A 22,997-nucleotide genomic window follows, 5' to 3' on the forward strand; every position below is an offset into this window, starting at 1 on the left:
GACCTTTCGCTCATTTGATGTAAACTCTAGAGGGAGCCTAAGGACAGAGATCAGGCCGGCGCCAGGACCCGGCCTCCCTCCTGACAGCATCCCCCCCAGGCAGGCAGGGCCCCTGCTCTCACCCCTGCTGCCCTGCGCTTCTGGGGGGCTCGGCTGTTTCCCTGGCTGCAGGTGGAGAGCGGTTGTGCCCAGGGGTGCGGGCGCCGGCACACACCTGCAGAAGCCTTGGATGGGATCTGGGTGCGAGGACCGGCTGAGGGGGCTGTAAGCTGGGGGTACTGCTTAGGGGTGTCCTTAGTGGGATTTGTTTTAAAAGGCAGGTAATCCGTCAGAGCGCCTCTGCAGTAGCGCAAGGGGGCTGGACCATATCACCGTGCCCTAGGGCAGGTTATACCAACAGTCATATCTGCGGAAGATACAGGTTAAATTATTAGCACCAAAAGTTACCTGTTCTTTTCTCTCTGAAGCTCTCCACTTGCCACCACCTTCACTTGCTAAAGGAGCAGCCCTTCTAAACGACCCTGATTTTATCTCAGGGAAGAATTTCCTGGTATGGCTCAGACCACCATTTTTTTTTTCTTTCTTTCTTTCTTTCTTTCTCCTTTTTTTCCATTTTGCCTGCAGTGCAATATTAGAGCGAGCTTAAACTGCTTTTGAAGCAGGTGAAGCTGGGAGTGTCCTACAGCCAGCAACGATGCACCTTTCTGGGTAATCAACTTCCATTTTCACACCAGGGACAAGGAAGAGGATGTTCATATGCAGTCCCTAAAAATAAACACAGACACACACACACACACTTATGTTGAGCTATCGCAGAAAACAAGGCTATTGTGGAGGTACATGGGGCTTCAATCAGTAAAACGATTACTTGCTGTAAACTGGCCACATTTCCCCAAACAAAACACAGCATTTGAACAAAAGCATTTTCAAGCCAGTGTAACTCCATCTGTGTAAGACTTCACACCTAATACATCACACATCCCTTGTCAGAATAGCAAATTTTTGACATGAGAATCTTAACTGGAGGCTCCTCATGGCAGCTAAACATGCTTTTCCCTTTCCCCTTCCCCTTCCCCTTCCCCTTCCCCTTCCCCTTCCCCTTCCCTTTCCCTTTCCCTTTCCCTTTCCTTTTCCTTTTCCCTTTCCCTTTCCCTTTGCTTTCCTTTCCTCCAATCACAACACAAACCACACAGAACCCTCTCAGGTACAAATAAATGAGACAAAGCCCTCTGGTTCGTGGTGTGGCTGACCCTTATGGCACACGGAAAGGCCCTTGCCTCGGCAGCCGCTGTACCTCAGGCTGAAGACAAGCCCGGCTCAGGTTAATTGCTTCGGGGAGCTCCAGCTCTAGGAGTGCGCCTCTGCAGAGACCCCCTGAAGCACCCAACACTTTACCCCATCACCAGGGTACGGTGAGGATTAACTGCTTTGTGTTTGTAAATTCTGCTGAGCACAGCAAGTGTGATGCAAGAGCGAAGCAGTAATAATGATGATGAACTATTATTGTTACTACGAGATTGAACAGTTTTCCAGCCACTTGCTCTGCGACCTATGCCTTTAAGAAAGTTTCTCAACAGATGAATTATATTCAGTGGAAATGAGTTGTTCTGTTTTCCTACAAAGCCTGAAGTGAACCTTTCTGGGAAGGGGATGATATTTTGTAGCAATGTTTTCTCAAGTACAATTCTTTAGGTTCCCAAGTGATGACACACTGTACAGCAACGCTCTTGGCACAAGGCATTCATCTGTGAGAAGGGACACTGGCCCCATTTCTTAAAGCCATTCATTAAATAAAAACACCCTATGTCATATGTTATGTTCTTCTGAAATGTTTAAAGTTTTTAGTGCATGAAATTATACGGTGCCTGGATTTTTTTTTTTCTTTCCAGAATGCAGCACTAACCTCTAACTCAGTTACTGAACATTGTTGGAAGAGCTTGTTATTTTTCATTAGTGTTGTGTTTTGTTTTCATTTGGTAGGATCCCAACTTTATGCAATAGGCTTTTTCAGAAATACAGAACTATGTAAATGTGATGCTTACAACTGACCACAAAGAGGCCGCTCATCAAAAAAAATAACCCAACACAAAACCATCTGCATCTGTAAGAATTTTAGGCATTTTGGGTGCCATTTGCATGAGAATCTGGCCTACCTTTTTTTTTTTCTTCTTTTTTCTTTCTTTTTTTTCCCACTCAATATGCTATATTAATTGCCTTAGGATCAAGAGGTCTACAAACATCTTCCTTATATAAACAGAAGAACTGGTCTGGCTACTTTCTAAACCCTTTAAGGGAGATGACCCATTTCACACAGCAAAACGATGGCATTAAGTAACTGACTACTATGGAGGCTTGGGATCTGAGTCCTGGTTCTGGCTTCCCTGGGTCATGTTATGCACATTGCTGCAACTCTTGGCACCTATATATTTCTCCCCTCACCCTTCTCCTAATCTGTTTAGACTTTAAGCTGTTGGAAACGCTCTGTTTGAACAGTACCGGGTACAGTGGGACTTCAATCTCAGTCAAGGTCTCTAGGTGCCAGAGTAATTACAAATACAACAGTACCCATTACATTTCAAGCTTACCACTTCTTGTTCCTGTTAATTAACCCAGCAAGGGAACTGTACAGCTCCAGGATGCAAAAGCCAGGGCATTAACCTACAGTAACATGATGTTATTACAGAGAAATATTGAGAGTAGATTCTGCAAGCATCTGGCAACAAGAAAATCATTACAAGGTAGGTGACAGGCACTTCAAGACAAAATAAATCTTGTCATCCTAGTGACCCCACACACAAACGTGGCCTTTTGGGCGATACTACCTGGAGAAAAAAACACCCCAAAACAACTCAAGAACTGTCTCTAAGTTGATCCTCTAATAAGCAACCTGCATATCAGGTTCAAAAGCATCCCCTCCTTTTCTCAGCCCTCTAAGAATTTGCAGCCCAGTTGCCAGTAGCCAAACCTACAACTCCTTGTTCCTCCCCAGAAGTGCTCTACCACCACCCATCCCCACCAGTGGTAGTCTTGCCAGGGCAAAAGCCTGCTGGGCCCCATTATCAACATCAGTGTTCCTAATCCCGTTCATGGCTGATCTAAACCAGCTATGCCTAAAATAGTTGAGTAAGCTGGCAAGCCAAAAGGCAAAAATGATTTCACCAAAGCCAGTCTATTGCAAAATGCACTGGGGCCATGACCTCAGCTGCTTATGAGAAGGATGGAAAAAGAGAGCCCTCATATTTACCAGCATGTGTTCTGGGTTTCCCTCATAAGGAGTTAAACATTTCTCAGAGCAGAGGCCTAATCTGCTGTGTTTTTTGACTCTAACAAGCTGTCTGGTTACTCCCTTTGTTCTGGCTGCCAGCAGCTAAACTGGGACATCTATTCAAAGACAAGTACCTGAAAGCATCACTTTAAAGGATTTGTCACCTCGTTATCTCTAGTTTGAAAGGCTTTTTGAAAACAACTTCCACTCAAAACTTTTGCAAAGGACAAAGTTGGCATTGCAAATATTGTAGTTTATACTTAATAGCTTACTTTAACAGCAACATACAAAACATAGCTGATACTATGAGAGGCCCAGGCAAGTCTCCCTTTCTGCTGTTTTCCCCCCACAACAGTCAGGTGGGAAAACACAGAAGCAGCAAAAGCTATAGTCTGACTCAGTAACTGCTCTTTGCATCCCTATAACAAGGTTCTAAAATAAGTTATTATGTTCCTGGTGGTCTCCAGTACTCATAAGCCATGTGCAACCTCTCAGAACTCCTTTGCCCTTACAAAACCACCAAAAATTTATCGAAGCCCTCATCTGGCACTTTTTGAGCCTACAGCTCCCCATCGTTTCAAGAGAGCCTGAAGAACCTCAGGACAGCCAAAGCTTCTGAGGCCAGTGGGGAACCCATTCTCACATGCTCCTTGCAAGTCTCTAGAGCAAACTACTAAACCTTGCTAGACCCCTCCTTCGGGTTGCCTTACTCTGCCGTGGTTGAATTGCTCAGCCCCAGAGTTAGAAAAAAAACCCCAACTCTCAGCACTCGGCAATCAAAAGAGGCTAGTCAGCCACCCACCAGGCCAAATTAAGCCTACTGAAAACTCAGGGCCAAGTCCTCAAAGGCATTCAGGTGTCTAAATACGTTTGAAAACCTGTCTCTAATGCTCTAGAGATGGTTGGCAATAAGCCTTCTCGGGGTGCCTGGTGAGAAGGTGGAGGCTGGGCTCTAATGAGTACACTGCTCTGAGGGTGCAAGGTCGCTTCAGGGTTTTAATAACGCTGAGGTTTCCAAAACAATGTGTTGGGGTTCTTTTTAATGAGACTTCCTCTTTATCCACAGGTACCAGGAACTCATTCTACTGGAAAGGAAAGATTCAAAACTCCCTAGCAGTAGCATGGCTTCAGGACCATCAGCTGGAAGACAAAAAACTAACTGACACAGCAAAACAGTGCTCACACTGGAAACCGAGGTCCACTTTGTTCACACAGGTGAAGGGCTGACTTCAACTCTGAACGTATGATCTGGAGAAGCATTTGGGAAGACTTTGCAAAGCCAACTAGCATTGGTTTGGAGCTAACTGAGGTCCTATTTTCAAAAGTTACTTCAGCACTAGGGCACCTCAACTTCGTTACAATCATGCAGGCTTCCAAGGTCACATTCTCAATAATAATTACAGCAAGATCATGTAGCTACATGATTTTTCAGCCTGTGACAACAGTTTTGATTTAATTGAGTTGATTTTAGGTTGGTACTACTTCAGTGCATGCTCCTAACAACATTTTACAATGGCCATTTATTTCTTCTTACAAATTGTTTATTTTTGCAAGGGTGATTTAGTGGAATCTTTCAGTGAGAACAGCAGTATCTACTACAGCTTTATTGCCTCCCTGCAAATTATTGGTAGAAAAAGCTGATGATAATGCTAATAAACTGTTTTTCTTTTGCACATTCAAATATCGAGTATCTGTAGCTTGGGCCCCAAGGGCTGGTTATTTCTGAGCAATTTTACAGAGTTTGTATTTAGTTAATAAGTAATTTGATTCTTTTCCTTTTCAGCTTCTACAAGTGATAACAGCCTATACTTCAGAAAGTCAAGTAGGATGCTTTCTTTTCCCCAGGGAGTACTTAGCTCTAGGCCTGGAAAAGGGCCAGAGCACACAGGGACACTTTTCTACAGAAACATTTTGTACCTTATTAAAAAAAAACAACAACAACAGTCAACTGTCACATGAAATAAAATGTCTTTCTTTTCCTCCTTCCCTTAACACACAAATATTCATTTATTCATTATAATTTCTGTAAAGATGCCTGCACACGTACACATTCACACTGGATATTTCTGCTGAACAAAGGATGTGTTAAGATGTCTTGTATTATTTTGATTAATTTAGTTTGGCTTACATCAAGCTACTATGAAAGATCCTTCATCTCAAGGCCTCTAGGGCAAGGGGTTTCTGGGTGTTTGGTGGTTTGGATTACTTCAGTTTGGGGGTGTTTCTCTTAAAAAAATCTGCAGAAACTCATTGCTTTTAAGGTGTCTCATACTGGGCACCTTAAAGATGAGAGATTGCTAAGTCACTCTGGAAAATATTGGCCTGGAAGACTTCATCCATCTGTGCAAATACACCACAATTCAATTAAACTGGCAGACTTTGCAATTATTTGCAGATTTCCACAATCTGGCAGCAGCAAGCAGATAGAGCCTATATTGCATAAGTGAGTTGTCGCAAGCCACATGCCCCACAGCCTGACAGAGCTCCCCAAAAACCTGGAGAAGAACTGGATGGCATGGTGTAGTCTGAAGATGGGCACGCAGTGCTCCTCAGCTTCAGGGGGGCTGCAAAGGGACGGTCTTCAGCCCCAAAAGCCCAGCAACCCACAGCTGAGTTCCTGGTTCCAGCTGCAACAGGGCATGGTTAAACATTACCATTTGCTGCATGATCCCTTCACAACGTCACTACAGTCAGAAAGATGATTTAAGGGGTTTCTGCCCTTTGCCACCATTGACCACTCATTCCCACCTCACCTTTAAGCAAAGTCTTTAAAATGAAACTGAAAAATAAGGAAAAAATAAAAGATTGCAGGGGAGAATAATCCAGATGATTTTGCAGCTCTGCTGTAAACAGTTGCACTTTCACAATATAGGAAGAGGGAGAAGGAGGCCAAAACCTGGTTTTACCAAAGGAAGGAAAGAAGATACTAAACTCAGAAGTAGCCCCAGGACTTCTTCTCCAGCCTGTCTCAGCACACAGCCATGCTAATGCTTGTGACAATGAAGGAGAAGGAGGGTTTGGAGAAGAGGGTAGGTCAGTGGGGTAATTTGTGTGGCAGTGCCCCATCAGAGTGTTTGTAGGGGCCAAACCCCCACTGACAGACTCATGTACTTAAAAGCTCAAAAATACTTAAAGTACTTTGAGTAGTTAAGAGTATTCAAGGATACTTTAAATTCAAAGAAGCAGGACATTCTCCCCTAACAGCTGATTTGAAACAAATCACATTAGTTCAGGCTTCAGGCTAACTTCTTAAAAGCTAGGCATAAGCTGTTTAAAAAAACCCCAGAACTCTTACAATCTGCTTCAATGTTATATTTTCTCCACCACTACCATTTCCAGCTGCCCATTTTCCCCCTGATTTCACCTTCCCCCTCAGTGGAGTGGATGCTGCTGTCTGGCAACCCACGGTTTGAGCTAGGTCACTGGAGTGCCCCAGGTTAAATTCGTAATAATGGAAGGACAGAAAGTGGTTTTTAATAGTGTAGTTCGCAGGTGTTATTCAAAGTGCAACCCCAACAACTGTGTTGGCAGGACCCACAGGTTAATAGATGGTGGAGCAGGGGAAGGCACTGACTCTTCTGGCTACTGTAGCATCTGATGTGGCCCTAGGTGCTCAGCCGTGGAGGGGATTCCCAGTCCCCAGCTGGCCTTGATAGGTCCCTGCCTCACAGATCGTATTGCAGACAGTGGTCAAGCTGCTATTTCCAGGCAACAGGAGACGGAGATACCCCCAAAGCTAATGAGATGTTTTCACTAGCTGTGAGGGTGCTGGATCCCACTGCCCTCCATGATGTGGGTAGATGTGTAAGGAGGAGGTCCACTGAAGCCAATACTCCGAGCAAGGATCCAACCAGGTAATAATAGGAAAGACTGAGATGAAAAGCTCTGGCCTGAGACCCACCGCTCTCACAGCCTGTGATAGTCACGGCCAGTGGGTGGCTGCAGGCTCTCCTGGGAACCATGAAACTCCAACAAACCCAAGCTCTGCACAAGCCTCAAAATCCACCGGAGGAGGAGACGAGGGAGGTAAAACCTTGCTACGTTACAGTGGCCAGCCCGTTTGGGATACCCAGCTCGGTCAGGTGAGTCTGTGCTGTTTCAGCAGCTGGCTCTGGACTGCAGGGAGATAGATGCTTATTTCCTCTCAAGACCCACAGCCATGAAGGTGCCCAAACTCTTCCTTTCCAGAAATGAGGAGGAATCAATCCTTTCTAATCATGGCTGGATCCCCTCCCACAGCACAGAGCTCATACAGCACCCCCATTTCAGATCCCACCTGCACCTTAGCCCACAAGCTCTCCTGGGTCACCCCACCTGGGGCTTCCTCATTGCCTTTTGGGGTTCTTTCATGTTTAGGGCCTGAAAATTAGGCATTTTAAAAATGTACATAGATGCTACTAATTCTCTCTGTTTCTTTGTTTTCCTATTTCATTACGTCATGCAAAATGAAAGTATTTCGCCAGAGAAGAACTAACAGACTCTTAAGATAAGAAGTTCAGTAGCCTTGTCTGAACCTCCATTTAAAAATGGCTTTGAGGAAGATGACGTTCTAGCCATGTAGTGTAGGCATCGCCATAGAAACAAGGGAGAAAATGGGCAAAAAACTGAATGAAAAAGCAGAAAAGTTAAAACAAATAGCTCCTAGAGCATCTGTCTCTAGGTTTACACAGCTAAGGCTTTTAATCTGAAGGCTGGGGGTTGTCTGTATTACTGCTGATACACTGCCCCCACCCCTCCTTCTTCTTATTACTTAGAGTATCTTCTTGCCAGCTCCTGCATCACTTTCTGGGAATAAACTGAACTCTTCTGGCAAGCAGAAGATCTCATAGTTTGTCAGCTAACAGACCATGGAGGTACAATTAGCACTGGGTCATTATTTCTGGGGTGATTTCCAGGGGTCTGTGAAAATCATAATGGTCACAGAGGACAGGACTCAAATCACCTAATTTTAGCTGCCTAATATGGGATTGCTAGCTTGAAGTACTGTCTTCCCCAGAAAATAGAGAACCATCAGAGGACAAGTCATCCCTCTTCCCTTGGATACCAACTTGCCATAGGTGAATCAGCCTCTGGAAATGCCTGTGTATGTTCACTATCTACAGAGAGTACCTGTATGTCTAGTCCAGACTGGACGCAAACTTCTAGTCAGTCAAAGTTAAGCAAGCTGAGTCCTACCCATGGTGCTGGCATCTCCCCATGGTTTCCATTTGCAGCAGTACTGTAACAGATGCTGAGAATACATTAAATGCTTTCCTAATGTCACATTCCCATGTCTGCAATCATGGTAATTGCCTCAGTGCAGTTTTGCAATTGCAAACGAGCAGGAAGCCATCTGCAAAGGAATCTGTCTATTAAGATGTGGCCCCTACTCTGAAAGTGCTTGAAAAGCCCCAGCACATTTCTTGGGCTAAAGATAAAAAAAATAAAGGTCAGACTCCTGCAGCAATATGGAAAGTATCCAGAATCCACTTCAGTGATCCAAGGAATAGCCTGACTTTTGCTTCAGGACTGTGCTAATTAAATACCGCTAACTACATCTGAATAGAATTAAGTCTAATTTAAGGCCCTTTCTGAGCTCCAGGGCAATGTAGGCTTGTCCTAAAAAAAGAAATTACCGACTGCTGACAACAGGTGTCAGCAACAGAAGCGGCTGCACCAAGGCTGAATGTGAATTAGCTGCAAGTGTAGACGAGGACAAACCAAGTTCAGCACTGTTTCTGCAGCCACGATGAGGACCTCCCTGGAAACATGGACGAACGTGGTGAGCAGAACAGGTATGAACCAGAACAGTCCCGAGTACAGCTACCCTCGGCAAAGCAAGCAGATAACCAACGCAGCTCTAATTTTTGTGGTGTAGATAAGGTTTGTTTTAGCACCACACATGCCAAAAGTACCTTAGTTTCCCATAGGAGTTCTTGGGTAGCAGCCAAGGGGAATATTTTGCAGAGTACTCACTCCCTTCCTCTTCTTCCTCCTGCTCTGCAGTCCACAGGGATTCCTGGAACAAGAGATCAGGTGTTTTGCTTTTCTTTTCCATTGTCCCAACCTCATTTCCCCCACTCTTCTCCTCCCCTGTGTCCTCAGATGTGTATGCCCTGCACACCACACTGTGCCTCCACGTTAAATTCAGCAGGAAAAGTCCTACCAAGGCCTCCAACAAACAAAAGGAGCCGAACGCCATCGGCCCCATAGGCCCTTTCGCTGGCAGCTGTTTTGCTACCATTTCCTGCCGGCTCCTATGCCATCTCTCTCATCATCTTTCTTTAGCAACATCCCATGTCTCTTCTCCCCCTTGCTATTTTGCTTTTAAATATACATTTAAGATGTTTTGTTTCCATGCCCTTTCTTGGTAATTTATCCCATATGTGTGCATGACTCTTCACATGAAATGCTTTTGCCCAAGCCTGTCTTTGCAGCCAGTTTTTACGTTTTGGCTTTATTTTTAATATATTTTTTGCTGTCATACTCCTTTTCTCCGCTACTTTCAAAACCAGGCATGATTAACCCTTCCAATCGCCCTTCCCCACAAGTGCAAACATCAATTCGATGCAGCTCCTCATCTTCAGTTCCCTGCCCATACACTGTCTTTCCCTCCTCATCAGGAGAGCAAGAAAAACAGGTTTGCAGTTGGTATTTGTTAACAGAACAAAACCAGCAGGTTTAAATTCCTCTGGGCTTGTTTTTGTTTTGGTAATGAGAAAGGGTAAGGGCAGGACTGACAGCTGAGGACACACACCCAGGCTCCTGAGCTGAGCATGGCACCTGCTCTTCCACAGGCGTGGCGAGGGAGAAGGGGGCAAATCCAGACTTGGTGAAAGGGAGGGCAGTTTCATCCATTTCAAAAGAGTCACACCCATTTACACCCACTCCAAATTAACATCCCTATTTTAATTTGCCTTCATACCTCCTATTAAGAGTAATTTATCCTTTGAGTCCCATTATGAAATAAAAGTTTTGCCAGGGGTCAAGAGTGTTGGACCAAGCTCACAGGCTTTCTCCATTTATAAGTATTCAGCACTTTCACAAAGGTTAGATTTCCTGTAAAGGAAGGAAAGTCAATTTCTGTTTCTGATTTGTGACAAGGCTGTATAATGGGCTATGATCCATACCTGAGCCCAGAATAAAAGCCTTCAATTCTGCATCAAGAATAACAATTGTGGATATGCTCAACTTTCCACCGACAGCAAGCAGACATATAACATTATGTCTGAACGATGCATGTGCTTAATGCTGCCCTTGGAAAGCAAAAAAAGAGTAAAAGAGAAATGATGGCAACGGGGAGAAAGCGGGCCATCGTTGGTGCCAGTGTGGAACTGATGCAGCCACCTTCCTGGACACCCCACATCAGGGAGACTTAACTTGCTTATTAGATCTTGTAGCTCCACTTGTAGGAGCTAGGGGTATCTAGCTAGGTAAGGAGTGGTTGGAAAGATTCACTGAGGGAACAAGGCTGTTGCTACAAGGCCGCTAGATTCCCCTGCTTTCCAACAGGATTTGCCAGGGCAGATGAAAAACCATCACCTGGAAATTCTGAACTCATTTGGGTCTGAACTCTTTCAAATTAACCAAATGTGTTGACTATAATCGCAGAAAACTTTTCTAATTTCTGTGATGAATGTTGCAGTTCCTAGCAAACATTTATACACTGGCATGCTGATGATGACTGTAGTGAGGCTCAGAGTACCAGCCAGTTGAAAGGTCCATCTAGCCAAATTTCCTGTCTCTGACACTGGCTAAAAGCAAATGCCTAGTGAGGAATGTAGGAACAGGACAAGCCTGTAATGCTGTTTCCCCAAGAGTATTCTCCCAAACTCTAATGGTTTGAAACTCAGGAATTTCCTGGTGGTTTTGTGTTTAATAACCCAGGATGGATTTCCCTTCTGCAAACTTGTTCAATCACCACTTAAGCCTATGTAAACTCTTAACACCCACCTCCGCTGGCAACGAGGCTGAGGGCTTCGCTACGCCTGATGGGAAGAGCTGCTCCTCCTTGGTTACTCTGAACTGTCACCTTGACAGCTTCTTTGCTTTGTACTTGAAGAGACAGTGAACAATCACCCTCTCTAAGACATAAATGAGTTTACAGGCTTCTATTTAGGTGTCCTCAATCAATCCTCTCCAAGGCTGACAAATTAGGGAAGTTTAAAAGAGGTGGCTTAATTAATCGTTGCTTATAAGCAAGCTGTCCCATGCCTTGGATCACCTTTGTTATCTTTCTCTGAATGTTTTCCATTTCTGCACAGCTTTTCCAAGGGTGGGAATCGCAGAACTGCTCATGGATGTGGGCACACATACACAGATTTGTACAGGGGTAGAGTGACGGTTTCTGATTCGCACCCTAAAATGAGATGAGGTCTTTGACCCCTGCTGATCCTGGGGGTGGTTTTCTGTATTAGAGCCCATGACTGCATTCCTCTGTGACAGCGGTGAGCACTTAGTCCGTTGTTTTCCATGTGAGGTAAGACTGCTTTTCCCCATATGTATCACTCGGTGTTTATCCACAGTGACACTAATTATGTATCCACGCTGCCCACTCAGCCTAAGCTGCTCCTTGCCGCTCTTCAGCTTTTGCGTACGCTCTTCTCAGCCCGGTGCTCCTACACAGCTCACTCTCACTTTGGCCACAGAGCACGCAATAGAGTTGAAACTTGAACAGGTGGCTTTCATCTAGGTATCGAGCCAGAGGCAAGGAGGCAATATGCCCAGTCCTGGGGGGGTAAGAGTGAGGATAACTGTCAAGTACAGGCAGAACCTCAGGCTCAGAAACCCGCTTACCTGACCCTTTACACATATCCCTGCTCCTCACAGCCAAGCCAAAATGAACCACTTCTGACCACAGCCTGTACTTTTAATCGTAAAGGCAATTGTCAGCTTATGGACTCTTACCTCCTCCCCAACACATGCTGTAAGAAACAAACGGCAGTGGTTAGAAACCCAATATTCCAACCTTTATCCCATTACTCTGTCTATTTGGGTCACCAATTTACTTAAATGACTCTTATTACACACTAATAATTTTTCTTGCCATTTGCACTCCTTGTTGTCTCCTCGGGTCAAATGGCGAACCCATTAAAATCAAACTGACTGCACAAGAGACCACCCAGCTCCTGGATGGGCTCCTATAACCCCTGCTCAGCACCGTTCAGCTGCTGCTGTACTCTTTAAGCACACATACAGCCCCAGCACCAGTGACTCTGAAAGATGGAACTGTTTTTCCTTCTCTTGCTCTTGAGCATTAGGGCTGGGGTATACCTCTGGTCACCTGTGAAGAGGGCAGGTCCACAATGCATCTCCAAGGATCAAGAGGAAGATCCAGGTAGGGCATGGCACAGCACTGAGTAGCCTTTGCCTCCCCAGGTGTGGTCCAGAGGGGCTGAGGAGCCAATAAAACCTGAATCATCATCTGCCTCCCTCAACCCATTTAGATAGCAAGGCTTCTATAGAGAAACTGGAACTCTAAGACATATGGTAAATCTAACATGTTTAACAAGATTTCCATGGTTAGGCATGCCAAAAAGAGATACTAGGACAGGACCTGAAGTATTTGGGATTTGTTTTTAATTTGTGTCATAGGCACATGCTTTATTTATGTGTAGAGTGACTACCCAGTTAATTTTACAGTGCGCATAAACATGAACTACTTGGTACAGGATCTATTTTTATGTGAATGTAAAACATGATTAATGAAAGAAAACCCAGATATTGTAAGATATTTCATCTGTACAATTTCAAAGTGAATCTGATAAAAGCCAAACAGAACACAAATCTGTATTAAATTAAAATCCCACCACCACTCCTTCCACCCCTACTCATGAAGTCGTTAAAGTGATTTGGGGAAAAAATGTAAGCTTGGAAAATCAGTTTATTGCTAAACTGCAGGATGAAAAAAAATGCAGCTGCAAATAGCAAATTCTCATTGGCTTTACTAGCAGCAAATACCACCCTTGTTTCTTAAAGCCTCTAGGTTAAAGCCAAGGAATTTGGGACAAGAATATAAATCACTTTATGCCTGCATGTCCTCTACCAACCTATACTCCACACAAAAAAATTAGGAGCTAACGTAATTTTTTCTATTTGTATTAGTAGGACCTATGCTTCACCATGCATTTATTGTCAGTCTGGAGGAGGGGGATTAACAGTAAGGTGATAAAATTCAACTGTTTGTAAAGATTCTTAGATTGCCTTCCTCGTGCAAGTTCAGATGCACTTCACAATGAGAAATTTCATCCTGGATGAGAAATCAGTATGAAAAAACGTGGCAGAATGTGACTTGCAACAATTTAGGCTCATCAAGTTTTGTGAAGAGCCAGAAGTCATGAGCAACAGTCTTGTGGTTGATTGCTAGCCCGATGCTGACAACATCCCTTGAAGGCACTCATGTAACAGAGTGTGAAACGTGTTTGAATGACAGAAAACTAATCTAAGAAACCAAGAAAGCTTCCATGGCCCAGAAACGTAACCACATGCATCAGTAAATGACTGAACTGTTGGGTCAGAAGCCCTTAGGAAGAGGTAAAGCCTCCAGAGGCTCACTGGTTGCTCTGGGTGGCCACTGAAGACCTTGCCCAGAGGACAGCATGAAGCAGAGCAGTGTCCAACACATGGCATATAATGCAAGTGAGGAAAATACGGAAGATAATTGCTGCTGCAGTGCTTGAAGCGGACCCGGAAAAGAAACAAAAAGAAATGAGGCACTGACAGGAGTGTGCAGTGAGGACAAATGGCCCAACGCTGTCAGAAAAGAGACACCTCTGGTATATCTGTCCTCCCACAGCACTGTGCCAATGGGGCTGATCAGGTCACAGGATCCACTGCAGGCAAGAACTGATGGTTGCCTGTCCCTACCAGCTTTCCACAGGGACATCTTTCCAATGGGATCTCTTCTCCAGGTGGACACTTCTTGTCTTCCAGCTGTGGCCCATTCCCAGCATTGCACCGATCTCACTCAGCAAGGTTGGACCAACAATTTTCAAGTACAACTGTGTTTATTACTATTCACCCTGCTTACAAGAAACCTGGACAGCCCCTGAGTGGGAAGGATGACTGAGATCTTTCCACTGTCTTTAATTCTTTCTTGGGCCAAGGGGGAGTACTTGTGGCACGAAAAGAGACGGCCTCATAACATGAACAAGTCCTATGAGGAGTGGCTGAGGGAACTGGGGTTGTTTAGTCTGTAGAAAAGGAGGGGAGACCTCATCACTTGCTACAACTACCCGAAAGGAGGTTGTAGTGAGGTAGGTGTCAGTCTCTTCCCAAGTAACAAGCAATAGGATGAGAGGAAATGTCCTCAGGTTGAACCAGTGGAGGTTTATATTGGATATTAGGGAAAATGTCTTCACCAAAAAGGTTATCAAGCACTGGAACAGGCTGCCCGAGGAAGAGGCTGAGTCACCATCCCTGCAGATACTTAAAAGAAGGTAGATGTGGTGGCCAGGGACATGGTTTAGTGGTGGACTTAGCAGTGCTGGGTTTATGGTTGGACTCAATCTCACAGGTCTTTTCCAACCAAAATGATTCTATGATTCTATAAACTCATAACTGTTCTTTGAAGACACCTTTGCAAGACCACTTGATGTGAGGATGGCCATTAAAAAAAGAAATGAGGCATAAGGCCACAGTCTGCAGCAATTTTGAGAATTCTGGAGATCACAGTCATAAAGAACAGCAGCCTCTAAACAACTGTCCCTGCTGCCTCCTCCCCCCACCCACCCCCCCGCCATGCCCTCCCCTATGAAAAAGGCTTTTTTCTTTATTTATTTTAAAATTAATTAGTACACATATCTTTAAACAATCGTCCCTGGCCCGGCCCCCATCCATATGAACAGGGCTTTTTTCTTTATTTTTAAATTAATTAGTGTGCATGAAGAATATATCAACAGAATGCAAAACAGTCCCTTCCTGAAAATTCCATGCTAATTTCTGGAACTCACAGATAAAGGTAATTGAACAATAATTTCAGAATTTACCCAAGAGATTCACTGATAGCATGTTTTAAAAATTATTATGATACCAAATGCAAGGCTGGGATAGAAACGTATTTTGCTTAAATTATCCTGCAGATTTCAAAATATTTCAGACACGTCAGCCAGACAGCAGAAGAGATCAGAATCCAGTTCCCAGGGAGGGCACACAAACAATGACTCAAAAAGGAAGTTTGTGAAATGTGGGGAAACACTCAGTAATTACTTTTCGGTTTTGTTTTGCTTTTTTCAAAACCATCTAAAAAGGGAACATAAAACATGAAAAATACAGCAAACAGCAACAAAGAACTTAGGCTGGACTAAGTTCATTATTTATGAACACCTCCTACCTCTGCAAAACAAAACCAACAGATTTCATGCCAGAAAACCTCCCTGGTGAAATGCAGGAAGACGCACATCGAAAACTATGACCAAAAAGGTGAGGAAATCTTTTTATTTAAGCACTAGCCTGACTCACATTAAAATCAGGGAAAGCTCTCAATCAGCTTGAGAGAGAGCTGGAAGTAGAACAGTAGATGAGAATGATCTGCAAACAAAGGTCCTCCTTCAGCCTCTCTTGATAGATTCCCCCAGACCAAGGCCATGCCCTGTCCAGGTATCACATTTTTGGGTCAAAATATGGCACTTCTTTATATAAAGCATGTATGTGCCTGTGGCATGAGAGAGGAGAAAAGGAGCCAAGCCCTGCAGGAGTTGTCCCAGGCACCAGGTGTCACTCTGAACTGGGGGGGAACGGGAAGGAAAAGGTCAGGAGGAAAATGACCACCAGGACAACGTACGCCATCGTACAGGTGGGATGGAGGCGAGCAGCCACCCTCTGCATCACGAACTTTATGACTGGGTGTGCAGATGCAATCCTAAAACCAGAGATGCTGTTTAAGTGGCAACTCAAACTGGTGAAAAAAAGCAATTTTAGGAAACAGAGAAGTGAGGTTAGGGGGATGGACAGAGCCTGTATTCCTGAAGCACCAGGCAGGAACCAGCCCGGACAGCTTTTCCCTTCAGTGGGGTTGAGGGAGAGACCTCAGATGATGGCAAAGTGCAAACCAGTCTTTGAACACAAATTTTGGCAGCAATGCTCTTGGGATGGTGCAGGATAAAAGTGAACAGTCGTTCGCTTACTTAAGCCATGCCAGAGAACTGAATGAAAATACCTTTTCCAATTTGTTTTCCACCTCCCTCCCCATTTCTCCCCAAACAGTAGCAGGAGGATCTTGCCACACACATTTGCACTGTCCTTAGGAATGTGTGCGCCTATTTTTGGATAGTTTGGAAACCTTTGGGAACATTCCTTATTAATAAACACACTTTATATTTTTTTCCCTGTATAGCCCTGTGAATTTCCTCATCTTCCTTTGCCAGCTATTGTGTATTGAGCCGTTCATGACCCAACAGCAAGGCAATCCCTGGAACTCCAGGAATCCCAACCTGGCGAAGCACTTAGCACTCAAGGGGGAAATTATTCCTTCGATCTCAAATCAGTTGTTCCTTCAGTCAGCTCTAGGCTTGCAGTGTTATAGTCAAGCAGTTTTGCCTGGAAGGCAGAAATAGGGGAACCTCAAAAGGTTCTGCTCAGAAAACTCTCCAGTCTATCATATGTATAGGGGACAAGGACAAGGAGAAGGAGGAACAAGTTCACATGAGTCTTGTGTTTACTAAAAATACTGCCAACACGATGCTCCCGATAATTGTGTTTGCAGTACTGGTCTACAAGGAGGAAGTGCAGATGGGTGAGGAGATATAAAAGTCGTTTGTTTTTCTTCTCCTTGTGACATGTTGCATAACTACAGCCCTGGTGAGAGCTTCCAGTGAGCAGAATCATGAGGGTCTGCTCCTCCTTCCCCAGGGGGGTGTCCAGGGAGAATGCAGTGCTGCTCACTTCAGCATCCTGCCTGCCTCGGCCTAAGATAAAGTTCTAATTTCTTTTTCCTGCCCAGCTAGTCCATGGATTGTCATCCTACCTAGTCAGTTATCCACTGGAGACCAGGTTAAGCCAAACAACATTCACTCGATAGTCTCCTAACAGCTGTCAGATATCAAAACTATTTTGCCCACTATCATCTTGTGCTGAATTTAAATTAAGATAGGGCTTCACTGCAAAAGTAGCTCAAGTAATCTGATTAGCACGGAAGTTTAAACTTTCCCCAAAAAAGCCAGAAGCCTTTATCCTTTTGAAATGTTCAAAACCCAACCGGACACAGCCCTGAGCAACCTGCTCTATCTGACCCTGCTCTGAACAGGGTGGTTGGACCAGATGATCTCCAGAGGTGCCTTCCAACCTCATCAGTCCTCTGATTTTGTGTGTCTATGGCAGTGCACGGCCTCCCCCAGGACCATGTTCCCTCTAGCAGCCTTCCAAGGCTTGCGGGTCCCTAAAATTTCTTTCTCCTACAACATTCAATTAGATATGGGTTTGGCCTGTGGTTCTTCACATCACAATACACTAATCCACTCACGGGTTTTTTGGTAAGGTCTTTGCAGAGGGGGAAGGAATATGCCTGCTTTTCCACACATGCAGCAGAACACTGAAAGAAGACAGTGAGGCCCTATTAAGGATTTTAGTAATTAAGCCTTCATCTTCCATATACATAGGAGACGTACAAATGAGAGCAATAACTCAGCCTCTCTGAAGCCAGACAGGGCTGATGGCGGTAGAGCTTATGTATGGAAACCTTAGCATTAAGGACAGCATCTAGGTTTGAGCTTGAGATAGCTCTGCAGTAAAGTCCTAAAGGCGAAAAGCTGTACTGCCCTTTAGAAAATCTTTGAGCTTAACCCTTCTACCCAGGCCGTTTCCCCTCTCCTCAAAAGGTATAAGCAAAAAAAGCCCCAACAAACACCAAAGAGTTTGAAGCTTAAGGCAATTCCTCTGTTTAAAGGACAACACCGAGAGTCAGGAAAACTGAATCCACTCCCACTTTCTTTGGAAAGCGCTGCTCCACTGTTATCCTCACTATACAAGGGGCCTAATAACTAACTCCCAGAAATATTTTGAAGGTTAAAGTAAGTGATGTCTGGTAGGTCATTTGGAATTCACACAAGAAAGATGCTGTAGGAGAGCTAAGCACCGTGATGCACTCAAGAGTTTGTGTGGCCACTGGATTTTAGGCCTTTCTCCGGCATGCTGTGCCACCCCCACATCTCTGCCATATTTATCCTGACAGCGCTCCTGTGAGGCAGGGCAGTCCTGTTTACCCATTACCATGTGGGGAACAGAAACTCAGATGTTCAAGGTTGCCCAGTGACTCTTCAGATCTAATGCTCTTGCAACTATGCCTTCCTTCCTCTTGCCTACACAAGAGATTTCTCCGCTGCCTCCCCCCCCGCCCCCCCCCCCCCCCGCCACCGCCTCCCTGTCCACTGCAGCTGCATTAGAGTAAGTTTCAAATGCAGACAAGCAGAGGCTTCTCTCATACAATCACACAAACGACAGGACCTCAGTCAGTGCTTCTACCAGTGGAAATTCTGGGTGCAGATACCTTCCTATCAACCAGTTCACACAGGAGTGATGCTGGCTCTGTTATCTCCCTGCATCTCATTCAGGTTTTAGACTTCTGTTCTACACCAAGCAGATGGTAACAGGAGCAAAGTACAGCACTGTGTGTGGGCTGAGGCACTCACCAACGCAAAGCCAGTCTTCCTGAACAGAAATGACTTGTCTGAGAACTAGAGCCTTGCTGAAAGGTTCTTCTGGATTTGCATTTGTTATTATTGGGATCGCTACTCCAAAGGGATCCCCAGTGGACTGGTGGGATCAAAAATCAGGAGGTACAAGGCAAGTGCCATGCAAAGGTTGTTGGCAACAGGAGACACCCTGTTTCTGCCTAGAGCAGCTACCAGCCACAGGCAGCCCAGGCAGAAGACATTTTACCAGAGCTATGATCTCACAGCTGAAATTCAACCATTATTTCCTAACCCATCAATACTAAGCAGGTTCTACACACTGACTGCCTTAAGACCCTTTGCTTATGACCCCCTAGCCCAGGGGTCCTCAAAATTTTTAACCAGGGGGCCGGCACGTGGATGAAGTGGCAGGCAGTCATCTGCGGCTGCCTGGTTTCCCCCCCAACCCCCGGGGGTGGGGGGGTGGTGGTGGTGGTGGGGTTCTGTAAATACCGGAGGCTGGATTGAGGACCCTGGGGGCCCGTATCCAGCCTGCGGGCCATAGTTTGAGGACCCCTGCCCTAGGCAGTACTGCTGCATGTCAGCAGCACAGCTGTGCACAGCTCCACAACGGCCATCCAAGAGCAGCTCACTGCAGGCAGGTCTTGGGGGCTGCAGGTGCTGGGGCTGCCTGCAGACAGGCCAGAGGCTGGGCTGCACCTACCTCTTGTGTTCCTAAAACGCTCCATAACAAGCATGTATAAAGGTTGACTGTAATCCATCAGCTGAAAATGAAATATAGTTAAGCAAGCCTGAGTATAATATCAGCTACTGCAGAAGCATTCTGCCCAATCCCGAATTTAACCAGTAAAATTAGTGTCATCTTTCAACACGGAACAAGTATCGCGTTATCTGGTAAAGCTGAGCAGTGGAAGGTGGTCCGTAGCATTAAAATTCTTTAGGACAGGAATACTCAGAAAGCACCGTGATCCCAAAGGACAGGAATACTGTTAGGATTTCTGGAGGAAACGTCAGTGGGGTCTGGGCATGTGTCCAAATGAGGCAGTCAGTCTTTCCCTCTCCCTCAGTCAAGCCTCTGCTCCACACTTAGCCCGCTCTCTGTGAGGCCAGCTGCTGTCTATGGGAGACTTAATCTCATGGTGGAAGCTGCACCTTGGTGCATAAGCGGGACTCTTGAATCATCTCTTGGACAAACTGGTACTTCACCATCCCCACAACAGCCCCTACCCCAGCCTCAAGCCTGTAGCATTGTGGTCCCACAGCTCAGCGCTGCCCTGCTTTGGCATCCTGTTAGGGGGAGAGAGGGAGAGAATAACACTGTGAGGCAGGGGGACAGCAAGGGGACCGTGGCCTGCCTCCAGGCTTAGCCCCCCAGTGCTGACACAGAGAAAACCTGTAGAGAGCTGGGACCCGCAAAGAAGGGGCAGGGCTGGAGGAAAAGGTGCAGAAGAGCTGGGCAGCACACTGCCTTGATGTGCACCTTGCAGGGCATAGCCCTGCCCCTAACCAGTGATACTGCAGTGGTATCAGCAGCTGCTCATACTGCTACCACTTTTGCTTCAAGTCAACTACACACACGCACGCACGTACACATGCACGCACCGAGGTCTCTAGCCAGGGGTCCTCCACCACGGTTCCTGGAGAGGTTAGCACGGCTTGGCAGCAGCACAGCAGTGCAGACTTGGTTGGAGCTCCTGAGCCATCACACCTGCGTGGTGTCAGAACAGTGTGTCACAACCAGGTCAGGGTTTGAAGAGGGAGCTCTAGTTCTGATATTTAGGTCTGTTGTATATATGCCAATAAACCACACTTTCGCTTTTTCTGTGCAGGAGCTTAGGTACTCATATACCAGTGAAATAAGGGCAGAGAGTCCTGCATCAACCAAGTCAATTTCTTTTCCACTACCAACACCACTCGGTTACAGCGTCCCCTTCCTCCTGATGTGTCACACAGCTTCCCTTCTTCTCTGGAAAGCCTGAGAGCAGGGCCAAGACTGCAGCCTACCTACCAGCCATACGTATCTCAGGAGAAGAGCAGAGCAGACATCCAGGGAGAATCCCAAAGCACAGGGGCTGCCTGCAGAGAACTCCTATTTACTGAAAGCACATGGTGGGTGACAGATGGTTGCTTATCTCAGAGAACTGATCATCAGCTGATACTGAATTGCAACCACGTTTTAGTAAGCTCACTGAGTAAACGGACTTTTCTTTGTTTGACTTCAAACCACCTGTAGCTGCTCTGAATTTCCATTGTAAACTCTGCTTGACACAATAATGCTACTATTCACACAGGCATTGAATATTGAATCTGGCCAGGTGGAGCTTACAGCATTAGCTTTTGTGTTTGCTTGGATATTACACATGGTCATGCAAACTTTAAATCCAATGGAGATACAAATGCAACTGAAGTACAAAACCTTAATATGGTTACGTGCTCTATGGGAGCAGGCCACAGGTTATTGATTGCAGGGGTGAAAATCATGGGGCGCTTTCCAGGGAAATTGTGTTTGCCAGAGTGCAGGGAATTTCTGTTGTGAGAAAGCTGAGTCTACAGCTGAGGAGATCCCCAGCCTTCAGTCTGCGCTGATCAGCCACTGAGGAATAATAAAGGATTCAACCTAAATCAGTAACTCCCAGTTTTTCCCGCATATGTATACATACATATATATGTATGCATGCATGTGTGTTTGCACTAATGTACATGCAAATATATATATATGTGTGTGTGTACGCATCCTTGTACATGCATATGTATATATATGCTGCGACAATGCATTTGATAAATATAACTAACATGATCACGTAGAACCAATAATTAGAACAGGGATCCTCAAACTACGGCCCACAGGCTGGATACGGCCCCCCAGGGTCCTCAATCCGGCCCCGGTATTTACAGAACACCCCCGCCCCGCCCCCGCCGGGGGTTGGGGGGGAAACCAAGCAGCCGCAGGTGACTGCCTGCCACTTCATCCGCGCGCCGGCCCCCTGGTTAAAAAGTTTGAGGACCCCTGAATTAGAAGGACAAGTACATTGAAAAGCCATACAATAATTTCTACAGGAAATATTTGATATAGCTTATGCTATAGACAAAAACTATGGTAGACTCTTTACACCAGAAAAGACAGGGTAGCCCACAATGCTGACAGAATTTAGGCCCTGGGCTCTTACACCACTGAACTCCCCCTTTTCCCTACCTGGTATCCAGCAGCTGAGCTCCTCAGTGATCTGCATTTCTGATTGTGGCCAGGACACGGCGATCCCAGGCCTTGACAGGTGGCTGAGCAACCCCAGGTGCCAGCCTGAAGTCCGGCCAAACTCCAGAGCCTGGGCTGGGAGGCTGAACTGCCGCATCTGCTCAGCAAGGATGTGATACCTGTGCACCAGCTCGGGGTCTCCACTCAGTGTGGCATCTGCAACTGCCTTTTCTAACAGGAAGGACAGCAGATCCTAACGTGAGTGGTAGGAGCACCTCCCAAACAGGACGCCCAGGCTGTCTTCATGGCAGGGTTAAAACTCTTGCACCTTCAGAAATGCTCTAACCACCAGCCTCTGCAGGCTTTTCTGGATATACATCTTCTTCTCTCCAAAACAACGGTGTCAAAACATTCACTTAACCATCAATGAGCTGAGAACTGAAATAGTACTCTGGGGTACTGACTGGTGAATCTTACGGTCTTTGTCCCAGCCCCAAGATTATCTCTGATTTTTATCCACCAAAAATATATTGGAAAGTACATAAGGGGTAAAGTAGAAGTAATACACAGGAGCAGAGACCAGATCAAGGGCTTTCCTTCCCCAGCAACTACCCAAAGGATTAGGCTACAGAACCCAGCTTCTTTTTTTTTTGTCTCCAGGAATCTGGCATCCTCCGGTGCATGGTAGTGTAGCTCTAAGAAGAGATGTCCTCCTGAAAGTTAACGTTTCTCTGAATTTAGGACAAATCGGAACTAATTTGGTGTCCAGTGTGCTAATCACTGAACTATCAGAGGAGGCTCCCATTGCTGACAGGTTTGAAAACCAGGTGTGCTGTATTTTGTGAGGTATCCATACCACTCTGCCTCATTTTTGGATCTGTTGGAGTTCAGGCAGGAGTTGGCCATTAAGCATCTCAGATTAAGGCAATCGTTT

General features: G+C 45.6%; 2 protein-coding genes across 12 annotated transcripts in view; one reads left to right on the forward strand and one right to left on the reverse strand.

The window, feature by feature from the left end:
• Window positions 1-22,997, forward strand: part of MANSC1 (MANSC domain containing 1) — a 342,189-nt gene that overhangs the window by 3,935 nt on the left and 315,257 nt on the right. The gene's annotated exons all lie outside the window — the stretch shown is intronic.
• Window positions 1-22,997, reverse strand: part of LOC308065864 (uncharacterized protein) — a 60,462-nt gene continuing 37,465 nt past the window's right edge. For 5 of the 11 annotated variants that reach the window (XM_080392439.1, XM_080392436.1, XM_080392434.1 and 2 more), the window contains one exon: window positions 1-22,997. This exon is cut by the window's right edge. The gene's annotated coding sequence lies outside the window, so the exon portion shown is untranslated. The other 6 variants (XM_080392438.1, XM_080392433.1, XM_080392437.1 and 3 more) reach the window with 6 other exon arrangements.

This window comes from Falco punctatus, assembly GCF_963210335.1.
Source record: "Falco punctatus genome assembly, chromosome: 6".
Lineage (NCBI taxonomy): Eukaryota > Metazoa > Chordata > Aves > Falconiformes > Falconidae > Falco > Falco punctatus.